This window comes from Phocoena phocoena, chromosome X (genome assembly GCF_963924675.1).
Source record: "Phocoena phocoena chromosome X, mPhoPho1.1, whole genome shotgun sequence".
In the NCBI taxonomy this organism is placed as follows: domain Eukaryota; kingdom Metazoa; phylum Chordata; class Mammalia; order Artiodactyla; family Phocoenidae; genus Phocoena; species Phocoena phocoena.
In genome coordinates, this window is record NC_089240.1 from 60580684 (window position 1) to 60596836 (window position 16153).

At 39.8% G+C, this 16153-nt stretch overlaps 1 non-coding gene across 1 annotated transcript; it reads right to left on the bottom strand.

Annotated features, from left to right (window-relative positions):
• Nucleotides 1–7952: 7952 nt before the first annotated feature.
• Nucleotides 7953–8057, bottom strand: LOC136143208 (U6 spliceosomal RNA). The gene has a single exon (XR_010657901.1). It is a non-coding gene; the product is annotated as a U6 spliceosomal RNA (small nuclear RNA).
• Between the last annotated feature and the right edge of the window lie 8096 nt (nt 8058–16153).

The window sequence follows — 16153 nt, forward strand, 5'->3', positions numbered from 1 at the left end:
TATGCATTAATATATGATATTTGTTTTTCTCTTTCTGACTTACTTCACTCTGTATGACAGTCTCTAGGTCCATCCACATCTCTACAAATTACCCAATTTCGTTCTTTTTTATGGCTGAGTAATATTCCATTGTATATATGTACCACATCTTCTTTATCCATTCTTCTGTTGACAGGCATTTAGGTTGCTTCCATGACCTGGCTATTGTAAATAGTGCTACAATGAATATTGAAGTGCATGTGTCTTTTTGAATTATGGTTTTCTCTGGGTATATGCCCAGGAGTAGGATTGCTGGGTTATATGGTAATTCTATTTTTAGTTTTTTAAGGAACCCCCATACTGTTTTCCATAGTGGCTGTATCAATTTAATTCCCAGCAACAGTGCAAGAGGGTTCCCTTTTCTCCACACCCTCTCCAGCATCTGTTGTTTGTAGATTTTCTGATAATGCCCATTCTAACTGGTGTGAGGTGATACCTCATTGTAGTTATTTATTTATTATTTGGTGCACCAGCTCCTTAGTTGTGGCACGTGTGCTCCTTTAGTTGTGGCATGCAAACTCTTAGTTGCAGCATGCATGTGGGATCTAGTTCCCTGACCAGGGATCGAAGCCAGGCCCCCTGCATTGTGAGCGTGGAGTCTTAACCACTGCGCCACCAGGGAAGTCCCTCATTGTAGTTTTGATTTGCATTTCTCTAATAATTAGTGATGTTGAGCATCTTTTCATGTGCCTCTTGGCCATCTGTGTGTCTTCTTTGGAGAGATGTCTATTTAGGTCTTCTGCCCATTTTTTGATTAGGTTTTTTGTTTTTTTAAAATATTGAGCTGCATGAGCTGTTTATATATTTTGGAGATTAATCCTTTGTCCGTTGATTCATTTGCAAATATTTTCTCCCATTCTGAGGGTTGTCTTTTTGTCTTGTTTATAGTTTCCTTTGCTGTGCAAAAGCTTTTAAGTTTCATTAGGTCCCGTTTGTTTATTTTTGTTTTTATTCAAAGAACTAACTCTTAGTTTCATTGATCTTTTCCATTGTTTTTTTTAGTCACTACTTCATTTATTTCTCTCTAATCTTTATGATTTCTTTCCTTCTACTAAATTTGGGTTTTGTTTGTTCGTATTTTTCTACTTCATTTAGGTGTAAGATTTGGTGGTTTATTTGAGATTTTTCTCATTTCCTGAGGTAAGCTTGTATCACTATAAACTTCCCTCTTAGAACTACTTTTGCTGTGTCCCATAGATTTTGGATCATTGTGTTTTCATTTTCATTTGTCTCCAGGTATTGATATTTTAAAAATTTCTTCCTTGATTTTTTCAGTGATCCATTGGTTTGTTTAGTAGCATATCGTTTAGTTTCCAGGTGTTTGTGTTTTTTTGCAATTATTTTTTCTTGTAGTTGATTTCTAGACTCATAGTGTTGTGGTTGGAAAAGATACTTGATATGATTTCAGTTTTCTTAAATGTACTGAAACTTGTTTTGTGACCTAGCATATGATCTCTTCTGGAGAACGTTCCATGTGCGCTAGAAAAGAATGTATATTCCACTGTTTTTGGATGGAATGTACTATATATATCTATCAAGTCCATTTAGACTAATGTTTCATTTAAGGCCAGAATTTTCTTACAGATTTTCTGTCTAGATGATCTGTCCATTGATGTAAGTGGAATGTTAAAATCACCTAGTACTGTGTTGCTGTCAATCTCTCCCTTTATGTCTGTTAATATTTGCTTTAGGTATTTAGGTTCTCCTATGTTTGGTGCATATATATTTACAATTGTTTCATCTTCTTGGAATGATCCCTTAATCATGATGTAACATCCTTCTTTGTCTCTTGTACAGTCTTTGTTTTAAAGTCTATTTTGTCTGACATAAGTATTGCTACCCCAGCTTTCTTTTGATTTCCATTTGCATGAATACCTTTTTCCATCCCCTCACTTTCAGTCTGTGTGTGTCTTTAGATCTGAAGTGTGTCTCTTATAGGCAGTGTATATATGGGTCTTGTCTTTGTATCCATTCAGCCATGCTATGTCATTTTTAAAAAAATATTTATTTATTTATTTGGCTGTGCTGGGTCTTAGTTGTGGCACGCGGGATCTAGTTCCCTTACCAGGGATCAAACCCAGCCCCTTGCATTGGGAGTGTGCAGAGTCTTAACCACTGGACCACCAGGGAAGTCCCCACTCTGTGTCTTTTGATTGGAGCATTTAGTCCATTTCCATTTAAAGTAATTATTGATAGGTATGTACCTATTTCTATTTTGTTAATTATTTGGGCATTGTTTTCGTAATTTTTTTTATCCTTTCTTCTTCTTTGGTTCTCTTCCCTTGTAATTTGATGACTATCTTTAGTGTTAGTTTGGATGATTCCTTTCTCTTTTTGTGTGTGTCTCTATTACAGATTTTCAGTTTGTGGTTACCATCAGGTATATATATATATATATAATCCATGTACATACACATATATGTGATTACTTTAAGCTGCTTATCTCTTAATTTCAAATGCATTTTAACAGCCCTGCATTTTTACTCCCTTCTTCCTATTATCGCTTTTTTGACGTTGTATTTTACATCTTTTTGTCTTGTGTAGTCTTTAATGACTTACTGTGGATATAGATTACTTTAGTACTTTTATTTTAAAACTTTCCTACAGCTTTGTACATGGATGATTTACTACCTTTACTATATTTGTCTTTATCAGTGAGTTTTTCCCTTTAGTAATTTTCATGTTTCTAGCTGTGGCCTTTTCTTTTTCACTTAGGGAAGTCCTTTTAACATTTCTTGTAAAGCTGGCTTGGTAGTGATGAATTCATTTAGCTTTTGCCTATCTGCAAAACTTTTGCTCTCTCCATCAAATCTGAATGAAAGCCTGGCTGGGTAGAGTAGTCTTGGTTGTAGGTTTTTCCTTTTTTCACTTTAAATGTATTGTGCCACTCCCTTCTTGCCTGAAAGGTCTCTGCTGAAAAGTTAGCTGATAGATTTATGGAAATTCCTTTGTATGGTATTTGTTACTTTTCCCTTGCTGCTTTTAATATTCTATCTTTATCTTTAATTTTTGCCATCTTAATTACAATGTGTCTTGGTGTGGTCCTCCTTGGGTTGATCCTGTTTAGGACCCTGTGCTTCCTGGACCTGGCTATCTGTTTCCTTTCCCTGGATAGGGAAGTTTTCAGCTATTATGTCTTCTAGATATGTTCTCTGTCCCTTTCTCGCTCTCTTCTCCTCCTGGGACCCCTGTAATGTGAATGTTAGTATGCTTGATGTTGTTTCAGAGGTCTCTTAAACTGTCCTCATTTCTTTTTATTCTTTTTTCTGTTCTGCTTCAGTGATTTCCCCTACTCTGTCTTCCAGCTTGCTGATCCATTCATCTGTATCATTTAGTCTACTGTTAATTCCTTTTAGTGTATTTTTCATTTCACTTATTGTATTCTTCATCTGTTTGGTTCTTCTTTATATTTTCTAACCCTTTGTTAAAAACTTCTAACTTCTCACTCTCTTCATCTATTCTTATCCTGAGTTCTTTGATCATCTTTATGATCAATACCTTGAACTCCTTATTGGGTAGATTGCCTGTCTCCATTTCACTTAGTTTTTCTTCTGGGGTTTTATATTGTTCCTTCATCTGGAACATGTTCCTCTGTCACCTCATTCTGCCTAACTTGCTGTTTTTATTTCTGTGTATCTGGGCGGTTGGTTATGTTTCCTAACCTTGGAGAAGTGGCCTTTTGTAGAAGACATCCTATGTGTCCCAGCAGCACACCTCCCTGTTATCACCAGAGCTATATGCTCTAGGGGTGCCCCCTATGTTGGCTGGGTGGGTCCTTCTGTTATGGTGGGCTGACTACTGTGGGTGATCTCATAGGCATGGCTCACCCCTGGTTTGACTGGTTGTCAGGCCCTGCATTGCATGGAGGCTACCAGCTGCTAGTTGGCAGGGCCGGGTCATGAGATCCTGGCTGAGGGACCCTGGGGGGTCCCAGGCTAGTGCTTGCTCACTGGTGGGCAGAACCTTGTTCTAGGGTGGGTGGTTATGGGACTGGAGTTCCTGGATCTAGTGTTGGCCTCCTGGTGAGTGGGGCTGGTTCCTGACATTGCTGGCTGCAGGTTCCCAGGTGTCCCAATGCTGGTACTGGCCCATTGGTGAATAGGGCTAGATCCTGGGGTGGCTGGCTGAGGAGTCCAAGGCATCTCAGAGCTGGTGCTGGCCTGCTAGTAGGTGTGGCTAGGGCCCAGGGGGTCCCAGGGCTAGTGCCAGTTCACTGGTATGTGGAGCCAGGTCTTGGTGTCTCTGGCTTCAGGGTCCTGTGTATCCTGAAGCTGGTGTCAGCCCACTGGCATGGATTCCAGGGCCACTGGCTGAGGAGCCCAAGGTGTCCCAGAGCTGGAGTTGGCCTGCTGGTGGGAAGGGTCATGGTCTGTGGGGTTCCCAGGGCTACTCTCTGCCTGCTGATGTTTCAGCTGACAAGGCAGGCTGTGGAGCTGTGGTGATCCTGGGGCTGGTGTCCACCCATTGGTTGGTGGGGTTTGAGTCCAGGAGATCTCACCACTGGTGCCCACTCACCAGTGGGTGAAGCTGGGTCCTGGGGCTAGTGTCAGCCCACTGGTGGGTAGAACCAGGTCCTGGGGTCTCTGGCTGAAGGGCCCAGGGGTCCCAGAGCTGGGGTCTGACTACTGGTGGTTGAGGCCAGTTCTTGACATGGCTGCAGGGTCTGGGGTGTCCTGAAGCTTGTGTCAGCCCACTGGTGATTGAGGATGGATCCTAGAGCAGCTGGCTGAGGCCCTCAAGATGTCTCAGAGCTGGTGTTGGCCTGCTGGTGGGTAAGGGCGTGGCCCAGTGGGTCCCAGGGCTTGTGCCAGCCTGCTGGTGGGTGGTCTGAGTCCTGCCATGGCAGGCTGTGGGGCTGCAGTTGTCCTTGGGCAGGTGTCTGCCCACTGGTGGGTGAGGCTGGTTCCAAGGCTAGAGATTGCTCACTGGTGGGTGGGTCCAGGTACCAGGGTGTCCTAAAGCTGGTGCCTGCCCACTGGTGGGCAGAGCTGGGTCCTGTGGTCTCTAGCTACAGGGCCCTGGGAGTCCTGGGTCTAGTGCCTGTGCTCTGGTGTATGGGGCTGGGTCCTGGGCCCTCTGTTGATAGGGCTGTGTCCAGGGGAAGCTGTGGGCTCAGGGGGTCTTAAGGCAGCTTGCCTGATGGTGGGTGGGGCTGTCCCTGCCTGGCTAGTTGCTTGGCCTGAAGCATCCCAGTATGGGTGCCTATAGACTGGTGGGCAGGGGCAAGGCTGGGTCCCCAGGCTAATAAACTAGAGGGAGTATTCCAAAATGGCACTTGCCAGCACCAGTGTCTGTGTCCCCAGGGTGACCTCCAGTTGCCTCCTGCCTCTCTGGGAGACTCTCCAAGATCAGCAGGTGGGTCTGACCCAAGCTCCTTTCAAATTACTGCTGCAGCCCTGGGTCCTGGAGTGTGTGAGATTTTGTGTGCACCCTTTAAGAATGGAATCTCTCTGGACTTCCCTGGTGGCACAGTGGTTGAGAGTCCGCCTGCCGATGCAGGGGACACGGGTTCGTGCCCTGGTCCGGGAAGATCCCACATGCTGCAGAGCGGCTGGGCCCGTGAGCCGTGGCCACTGAGCCTGCGCATCTGGAGCCTGTGCTCCACAATGGGAGAGGCCACAACAGTGAGAGGCCCACGTACTGCAAAGAAAAAAAAAAGAATGGAATCTCTGTCTCCCACAGCCTTCTGGCTCCCCTGAAAGTAAGCCCCACTGGCCTTCAAAGCCAAACTTTCTGGGGGATCATCTTCCTGATGCTGGACATTTGGGCTGGGGAGCCTGATGTGGGGCTCAGACCCCTTTCTCCATGGGGAGAACCTCTGCAATTGTAATTATTCTCCCATCTGTGGGTTGCCCACCCTGGGGTGTGGGTCTTGACTATACTGTGACTCTGCCCATCCTACTCATCTCATTGTGGTTTTTTTTTTTTTTTTTTTACGGTACGTGGGCCTCTCACTGTTGTGGCCTCTCCCGTTGCGGAGCACAGGCTCCGGACACGCAGGCCCAGCAGCCATGGCTCACGGGCCCAGCCGCTCCGCGGCATGTGGGATCTTCCCAGACCGGGGCAGGAACCCGTGTCCCCTGCATCGGCAGGTGGACTCTCAGCCACTGAGCCACCAGGGAAGCCCCATTGTGGTTCCTTTTTTATGTCTTTAGTTGTAGAAGATCTTTTCTGCTAGATTCTGGCCTTTCTCATCAATAGTTGCTCTGTAAATAGTTGTAATTTTGGTGTGGCTGTGAGAGGAAGTGAGCTCAGAGTCTTCCTACTATGCCATCTTGACCAATAAAACTATTAAAAAATATTTTTATCTTCGACAATCTGACAGGTAAAAAATAGAAACCTATAACTAATAAATATTTTTGTTTTTTAACTAAAAATACATGCACATGGTAAAAAACAACTCAAGCAATATAAAAGGATATACAATTAAAGTTATATATTACCCCTATTCCTTAGTTCCCTTGGTTCCCTTTCCAGAGAACCCCACTGTCAATTTCTTGTTTATCCTCCAGATATATTCTATGCAAACCATGGATATACAAGTATAAATGGGTATATATGTGTGTGTGCACATGCATTTGGATATCTATCTGTCTGGTTATTGATGAAAATGGGAGTTTATCATACTTTTTTCACTTAAAATATATCATATCCATATATCCATTTCTTCTCTCTTTTTGTCACAAATGGTAGCAGGCTATTCACTCTGCTTTTTTCACTTAATATATTTTTGAGATTGTGTCATATCAATACATTTATATCTGCCTTATTCTTTTGTATGGCTACATCATAATTTATTTAACCAGTCCCAGGCATTTTGGTTGTTTCCAATATCCTGTTATTACAAATGATCTCCCTGAACATACTTATTTGTACACATGGGTCAGCATATTTTTAGGATAAATTCCTAGAAGTATGGTTGCTGTATCAAAGTATATAGTGGTTGATGTTATCCCTGCCCAACATCCATTCCATATCTTCCCCATTGTTTAGCAGTCATAAAGTTTGAAGGGGGTAGAATTGATCTCACTCCCAGCTTCTGGAGGGGGTGCACCACACATGTAACCCAATCAGGGTAAGTCCATCCCCCATGTCTCAGTTATTGGTTCAAGCAACCCAGGCCTTAGCCAATCAATGCATACTATTGTCCTGTCAAGGGGAAATTTCAGGAATGGGCCAATGATGCAAGTCAGTGAAATGTTAGAGGATATTTTTTGAAGTATTTGGGGGAAGAAGGGTTTCTTTTTGTTTTTGTTTTTCTTTGCTCTTCTGAGAGAGAACAAAAGCCAGCTTTGTCTCTTCTTTTGGACAGTATGGTGTAGCTGATGTGAAGACTTCAAGTGCTGCAGCCCTTTTGCTACCAAGAAGGGAGTCAGATTTACAGTGGAGCTTGCACTTTGGATGACTGAACTGACAGATGGAAGGAAATTAGGTCCCTGGTGATATTGTTGATCCACAAAATCAAACCAATTTCAGAGCTCACTCATCCCCTGGAATTTGCAGTTATTTGAACTGATAAATCCTCTTTATTTATTTATTTTGTGGTACGCGGGCCTCTCACTGTTGTGGCCTCTCCCGGTGCGGAGCACAGGCTCAGGACGCGCAGGCTCAGCGGCCATGGCTTCACGGGCCTAGCCGCTCTGCGGCATGTGGGATCTTCCCGGACTGGGGCACGAACCCGTGTCCCCTGCATCCGCAGGCGGACTCTCAACCACTGTGCCACCAGGGAAGTCCTAAATCCTCTTTATTGTTTAAGCCTATTGGAGTTGGGTTTTCTGTTACTTACCAATAAAAAGGCATATGTACTTAAAATTTCTTTTCTTTTTAAAGAAATTTTTATTGGAGTATAGTTGATTTACAATGTTGTGTTAGTTTCAGGTGTACAGCAAAGTGATTCAGTTATACATGCATTCAAAAATATGGAACGCTTCACGAATTTGCATATCATCCTTGCGCAGGGGCCATGCTAATCTTTTGTATCGTTCCAATTTTACTATGTGCGCTGCCAAAGTGAGCACACTTTAAAATTTTTTTGATAAGTTGCCTTACAAAAAATATACCAATTTACAATCCAGCAACAGAATATGAGAGTGTTTCTCCACAGCCTCGCCAAAACAACATATTATCAAACTTTCTGATATTGCCATCTTTCTAGGAAAAGAGTGGTATCTTAACACAATCTTTTTATCATGAGTAGAGTTAAGCTTTTTTTGGTTTGTTTATTTTTTTTTGGCTGCGCCTTGTGGCATGCGGATCTTACTTCCCCAACCAGGGATTGAACATGTCCCCCCTGCAGTGGAAGTGCAGAGTCCTAACCGCTGGACCACCAGGGAATTCCCTAAGTTTTCTAATATACTTAGAAGTCACATATATTTCTTTTCGTGTGTGTGTGTGTGTGTGTGTGTGTGTGTGTGTGTGTGTATTGCTCTTGTCCTTTGCCTAGTTTTCTATTTCTATTTCTCTTTTTTATTGCTTTGTAAAAGCTGTTTGTATTCTAGGTAAATCAGGCCTCTGTTATGTGGGTTGAAATATATTTTCTGAATTTCTCCTTTGGCCTTTGATTTGCTTTTTGCATTTTTTATGGCAAAAAATATGTAACACAAAATTTACCATTTTAAAGTGTACAATTAATTGGCATTAAGTACATTCACAATGTTGTATAATCTTCACCACTATTTATTTCTAGAACTTTTTCATCATCCCAAAGAGAAACTCTGTACCTATTAAACAGTAATTCTCCATTGTCCCTTCCCAACAGCCGTGGTAAACTCTATTCTACTTTTTGTCTTTTTTTAATATAAATTTATTTATCTTTATTTTTGTCTGCGTTGGGTCTTCGTTGCTGCGTGTGGGCTTTCTCTAGCTGAGGCGAGCGGGGGCTACTCTTGGTTGCAGTGCGCGGGCTTCTCATTGCAGTGGCTTCTCTTGTTGTGGAGCACAGGCTCTTGGTGTGCAGGCTTCAGTAGTTGTGGCACGTGGGCTCAGTAGTTGTGGCTTGCAGGCTCTAGAGTGCAGGCTCAGTAGTTGTGGTGCATGGGCTTAGTTGTTCCACGGCATGTGGGATCTTCCCAGACCAGGGCTTGAACCCATGTACCCTGCCTTGGCAGGCGGATTCCTGACCACTGCGCCACCAGGGAAGCCCCCTTTTTGTCTTTATGAATTTTCCTATTGTACGTACCTTATATGAGTGTAATTGTACAATATTTGAACTTTTCTGTCTTATTTCATTTAGCATAATGTTTTCAAGATTCATATTTATTGTAGCATATATCAGAATGTTATTCCTTTTTATGGATGAATAATATTCCATTGCATGTATATACCAAATTTTATTTATCCATTCATCTGTTAATGGACACTTGGGTCATTTCTACCTTTTGGCTATTGTGAATAATGCTGCTGTGAACATTGGTGTACAAGTATCTGTTTGTGTCCTTGCTTTCAATTTCTTTGGGAGTGGAGTTTTTGTATCATATGGTAATTCTATGTTTAACTTTCTGAGAAACCATCAAACTATTTCCCACAGTAGCTGCAAACATTTTTACCTTTCCACCAGCAATGTACAAAAGTTCCAATTTTAAAAAAATTTATTTTTTTAAAAATAAATAAACAATTTTTATTTTTTTAAATAATTTTTATTTTTTAAAATAAAATTTAAAATTTTTTAAATTTTTTAAAAATTTTTTTAAAAATTAAAAAAAAAATTTAATTTTTTTAAAATTTTAAGAAGAATTTTTATTTTTTAAAATAAAATAAACAATCTCCAACAAGCTTGGAGATTGTTGTTGTTGTTATTGTTTTCAGATTCCACATATGATAGAGATCATATGGTATTTGTCTTTCACTGTATGACTTATTTCACTTAGCATAATGCCCTCGAGATCCATCCATGTTGTTGCAAATTGCAAGATTGCATTCTTTTTAATGACTGAATAATATATTTCTTTATCCATTCATCCATTGATAGTTACATTGTTTCCATATCTGAGCTATTGTAAATAATGCTGCAATGAACATGGGGGTGCATACATCTTTTCAAATTAGTATTTTTGGGTTTTTTTAGATAAATACCCAGAAGTGGAACTGCTGGATCATATGGTAGTCCTATTTTTAATTTTTTGAGGAACTTCCATACTGTTTTACATAGTAGTTGCATCAATTTACATTCCTACCAACAGTGCACAAGTGTTCCCTTTTCTCCACATCTTTGCCAACAATTGTTATTTCTTGGGTTTTTTGTGTGTGTTTGTTTTTTTATTTGTAATAGTCATTTTAACAAGTGTGAGTTGATATCTCATTGTGGTTTTGATTTGCATTTCCGTGATGATTAATGATGTTGATCATCTTTTCATGTACCTGTTAGTCATCTGTATGTGTTCTCTGGAGAAATGTCTTGTTCAGATCTTCTGCCCAGATTGTTTTTTGTTTTTTTTTTTTTGCTATTGAGTTGTATGAGTTCTTTGTATTTTTCAGATGTATGATTTGTAATTATTTTCTCCATTCAATAGGATGCCTTTTCATTTTGTTGATAATTTCCTTTGCTGTGCACAAGCTTTTTAGCTTGATGTAGTCCCACTTGTTGATTTTTGCCTTTGTTGCGTTTGCTTTTGCTGTCAGATTCAAAAATTCATCACCAAGACCAATGTCAAGGAGCTTACCACGCATATTTTCTTCTGGATGTTTTATGGTTTCAGGTCTTACGTTTAAGTCTTAACCATTTTGAGTTAATTTTTGTGTATGGTGTAAGATAGTGGTTTAGTTTCATTCTTTTGCATGTGGCTGTCCAGTTTTCCCAACACCATTTATTGAAGATACTGTCCTTTCTTCATTGTATATTCTTGTCTCCTTTGTCATAAATTGACTAGAGTTCCAGTTTCTTCACATCCTCAACAACACTTGTTATTTTCCATTTTTTATCATAGCCATCCTAATAAGTATGAAGTTGTATCACATTGTGATTTTGATTTTCATTTCCCTAATGATGTGTTGAGCATATTTTCATGTGTTTATTGGCCATTTGTATATATCCTCTTTGAAAAAATATCTATTCAAGCTCTTTGCCCATCTTTTTTTTTTTTAATATTTATTTATTTGGCTGTGCCGGGTCTTAGTTGCAGCATGCGGGATCTTTGTTGCCACGTGCGAGATCTTTAGTTGCGGCACGAGGAATCTTTAGTTGTGGCATGAGGGATCTAGTTCCCTGACCAGGGATTGAATCCGGGCCCCCTGCATTGGGAGCCTGGAGTCTTAAGCACTGGACCACCTGGGAGGTCCCTTTGCCCACCTTTGAATTGGGCTGTTTGTTTTTTTGTTCTGAGTTGTGGGAGTTCTTTTTCTATTCTGGATATTATTCCCTTATCAGATATATGATTTGAAAATATTTTCTCGCATTCCATACATTATCTTTTCACTTCCTCGATAGTATCCTTTGATGCACAAAAGATTTTAATTTTGATACATTCCAATTATCTATTTTTTGTTGTTGTTGCCTGTGCTTTTGTTGAAAAGCCTGTCAATTTCCTATTGAATCTTCTGGCACCTTGTTGATAATCAATTAACTATATATGTGAAAGTTTATTTCTGGGCTGTATGTTCTATTCCATTGATCTATATTTCTTTCCTTATGCCAGTACCACACGTCTTGACTACTGTAGCTTTGTAGTAGTTGGTAGTTTTGAAATATGGAAGTGTGAGTCCTCCAACTTTGTTATTTTTTCAAGACTGTTTTGGCCATTCAGGGTCCCTTCAAATTCCAAATGAATTTTAGAATTGATTTTTCTATTTCTGCAAAAAATTCCATTGGAATTTTGATCAGGATTGTACTGAATCTGTAGATCGCTTTTTTCCCTACAACTGTGTGTGTATGTGTGTATACATACATATAGATATAATTTATTGAGATGATCATGTGATTTTTAAACCCTTTATTATGTTAATATCATATATCACATTGATTGATTTGCATATGTTGAACCATCCTTGCATCCCAGGGATAAATCCCACTTGGCCATTGTATATGATCCCTTTAATGTGCGGTTGAAATAAGTTTGCTAGTATTTTGTTGGGGACTTTTGCATCCATGTTCATCAGGGATGTTGGCCTGTAGTTTTCTTTTCTTGTGGTGTCTTTGTCTTGCTTTGGTATCAGGGTGATGCTGGCCTCATAGAGTGAGTTATGAAGTATTTCCTCCTCTTCAATTTTTTAGAAGAGAATGAGAAGTACTGGTATTAATTCTTCTTTAAATGTTTGATTGAACTCACCAGTGAAGCCATCTAATCCTGAGTGTTTCTTTGTTGGGAAATCTTCAATTACTGACTAAATCTCCTTACTAGTTATAGGTCTTTTCAGATTTTCTATTTCTTTACGGGCCATTTTTGGTAGATTGTCTATGAAAGGGACATACTCATTTACTCTACTCATAGAATACTTCTGTATTCCAAATGTGTGAGTGTTTTTCCCACACCAAGAAATTCTCCAGATCTCAGCGGACACCAACTGGGTGTTCTATAGTTTAACTCAATTCTGACACTATCTAACTGGAGATAGCATCAGATCCCACAATTTAAGTGCTCAGTCCCACAAGTGTGCCCCCACTTCATATGCCAATTGCAAGTCCAGGTTGTCATTTGTGTTTCTGACTAAGCAGCTACATATTGGAGGTTCCCACAACCCCCTTCTTGAGTTTGATAACTTGCTAGAATGGCTCACCGAACTCAGGAAAACAGTTTACTTACTAGATTACTGGTTTGTTATAAAAGGATAAAAATCAGAAACAGCCAGATGGAAGAGATACATAAAGTTATGGGGGAAGGAGTGCAGAGCTTCCATGACTTCTCTGGGTGCGATACCCTCTCAGTACCTCCACATGTTCATCAATCTGGAAGCTCTCCAAACTCCTTTGGTTAGGATATTTCTGGGAGTGCATGTTTGATATGCATGTTTGATTCAATCATTGGCCATTGGTGATTACATCAATCTCCAGCCCCTCTCCCTTGGAGGTCAGGGGATGGGGCTGAAAGTTCCAATCCTCTAATCACATGGTTGGTTCCCCTGGCTATCACCTCCCATCCTGAGGCTATCCAGAAGCCCTGAGCCAACATTCATCTGGTTTATAGTCTTGTTCAAGTCTTCTGTTTCTGCATTGATCTGTCTGGTTGCTTGGCTGATCAAATTGTCCTTGTTCCTTTTTTCCCTCTAATTCTAGTTCTTATTTCTAGTCAATGAGTAATAACTCCTATATTAAAAACATATTTAAACTTACACTTTTTCTGTACATAGCAATAATTATTTAGTACCTATAGTTCTCCCTCATATTTCTTTCCCACCTCTAATGTTTTTGTAAAATTAGTTGAAAGTTTGGTTCTAGGCTTATTAAAATTCTTGGCTACATTATACCTTTTATTTTAGGAATCCTTTTTTTTTCTTTTTAAATTTTTTTTTAGCAGTCCTTTCTTAACTATTGTACAACAGTCAAAACCATATTATCAGAAATTATTTATTTTTAGTGTTATTTACTTTTTTGAATGTTTACATAGTTTCAAAATTTCAAACGTTTTAAGAGTATATACAATTTAAAAATCTCCTTCTCACTCTTGTTCCCAAGCCATACAGGTTCTCCTTCTAGGAAACAACTAAAGTTATCAGTTTCTTGAGAATCTTTTCAGAGATATTCTATGCATATACAAGAAAACATTCATGGTCTTTCTTTTAATTTTTTTCTTATCCAAATGATAGCATACCATCCACATGTTCTGAATCTTGCTTTTGTCTTAATGATATATCTTGGAGGTCATACCAAATTATGCATTTTTAAACCTTTCATTGTGGAAACTTTCAAACATGTACAAAGAAGAGAGAATAGTATAATGAGCCCCGATGAACCCATCACCCATTTCAATAATAACGAATACTCTGTTATTATTGTCTTATTTATCCCTCGCATTTATTATTATTAATATTATTATTATTAAAACTTTGCTGGAGTATTTTAAAGCATATCCTAGATATATCATTTCACTTTTAAATATTTTGGCTCATATCTTTAAAAGATAAAGACTTAAATACAACCACAATAACATTATCACACTCCATAAAATGTATACTTTCTCAATATCATCTAATACCTAGTCTGTATTTAGTTTTCCTTTAGTAGCTCAAAAATGTTTTACTTTGCAGATGTCAACCTTCAGATTTTTAAAAATTAATTAATTAATTAATTTGGCTGCCGTTAGGTCTTCGTTGCTGCGCATGGGCTTCCTCTAGTTGCAGCAAGCAGGGGCTACTCTTTGTTGCGGTGCTCAGGTTTCTTATCGTGGTGGCTTCTCTTGTTGTGGAGCACGGGCTCTAGACGCGTGGGCTTCATTAGTTGCAGCACGCAGGCTCAGTAGTTGTGGCTCATGGGCTCTAGAGCACAGGCGCACGGGCTTAGTTGTTCCATGGCATGTGGGATCTTCCCAGACCAGGGCTCGAATCCGTGTCCCCTGCATTGGCAGGCGGATTCTTAACCACTGTACCACCAGGGAAGCCCCATCCTTCAGATATTTTTATTGACAATTTCGGAAGCTCTGCCACTCCCACTCCTTGTTTCCCTTAAGCTCTTTTTCCTATTTGACACTGTTGGCTATTCCTCATAACTTTTAAAGCTATTCTGCATGTTCTTCTGTTCTAAATCCTTCTTTTTTATTTTTTCTTGGCTCCTCTACTTCCTCCTACCTGTACCCTTGAGACCCAATGTTGAACTCTTCTCTTTTTCTTTAACTTTCCTTTTCAGGTAACTAATCTACATTACTGTTTCAACTATCACCTTTGCTTGAAACTAATATAATACTGTCAATCAACTATACATCAATTAAAAAATAAACATCACCTTTGTTAATGACTAAAATCTTCATCTCTAGCCCAGGCCTCTCATCCAAACTCCAGTTCTCTATTTCTAACTGCCTACAGGACACTTCTGCATGAAAGCCCTATTGTAAACTCAAACTGAAAATATCTAAAATTGAGCTTACTATTTCCCCCATGCCAAGTAATTCTCTTCGTTTCCTCATTTCTTTTTTTTTTTTTTTTTTGCCCCAGATGCGCAGGCTCAGCAGCCATGGCTCACGGGCCCAGCCTCTCCGCGGCATGTGGGATCCTCCCGGACTGGGGCACGAACCCGAGTCCTCTGCATTGCAGGCGGACTCTCAACCACTGAGCCACCAGGGAAGCCCTTCCTCATTTCTGATAATGGATATTTCATTCTCCCTGTTCCTAAGCGTAATATCCTAATTATTTCTAACCTGTGTTTCTCTTTCATTCCCCTTATTCAGTTAGTTACCAAGTTCTATTGATTCTTTCCTTGTAGTGACTCTAGCTTCTCTCCAGTCTCACTGTTATTCTCCAAAATCTAATCTCGGACCTTCATAGGTAACTTAGCTACCATTTAGCATTATGCTGGAAGTCTTGACCAATGCCATGAAATGAGAAATCAAAATAAGAGGTATAAATACTGGCAAGGCAAAGACAAAACTGTCAGGACTTCCCTGGTGGTGCAGTGGTTAAGACTCCCCGCTCCCAATGCAGGGGGCCCGGGTTGATCCCTGGTCAGGGAACTAGATCCTACATGCCACAACTAAGAAGCCTGCATGCTGCAACTAAGGAGCTAGCGAGCTGCAACTAAGGAGCCCACCTGGTGCAACCAAATAAATATTAAGAAAAAGACAAAACTGTCATTTTTTCCAGTTGATATGAAAATCCAAGAGAGTCAACTTACAAGTTATTAAAAAAGAAATATTTACATGCAAGATGGCCACTTATAAAATATATCTAAATCAATAACTTTCTATATAAGCAATAACTAAGTAGAAAATGAAATTTCATTCACAACAGTAACAAAAGCTATAAAATATATAAGAATATAGGCAATGTTCTCTTATATAGGAGAGGATAAAAAAAGCACTAAGCATAAAAGAAAAATTTGATTGGACATCATCAAAATTAACTTCTGCTATTTCATTTAACAAAATGAAAGGCAAGCCACAGAGTGGGAGAAAATAGTCACAATACCTATTCTGATAAAGGATTTGTATCCAGAATATATAAAGAGCTTTTACAACTCCAAATAAGAAAACAACCT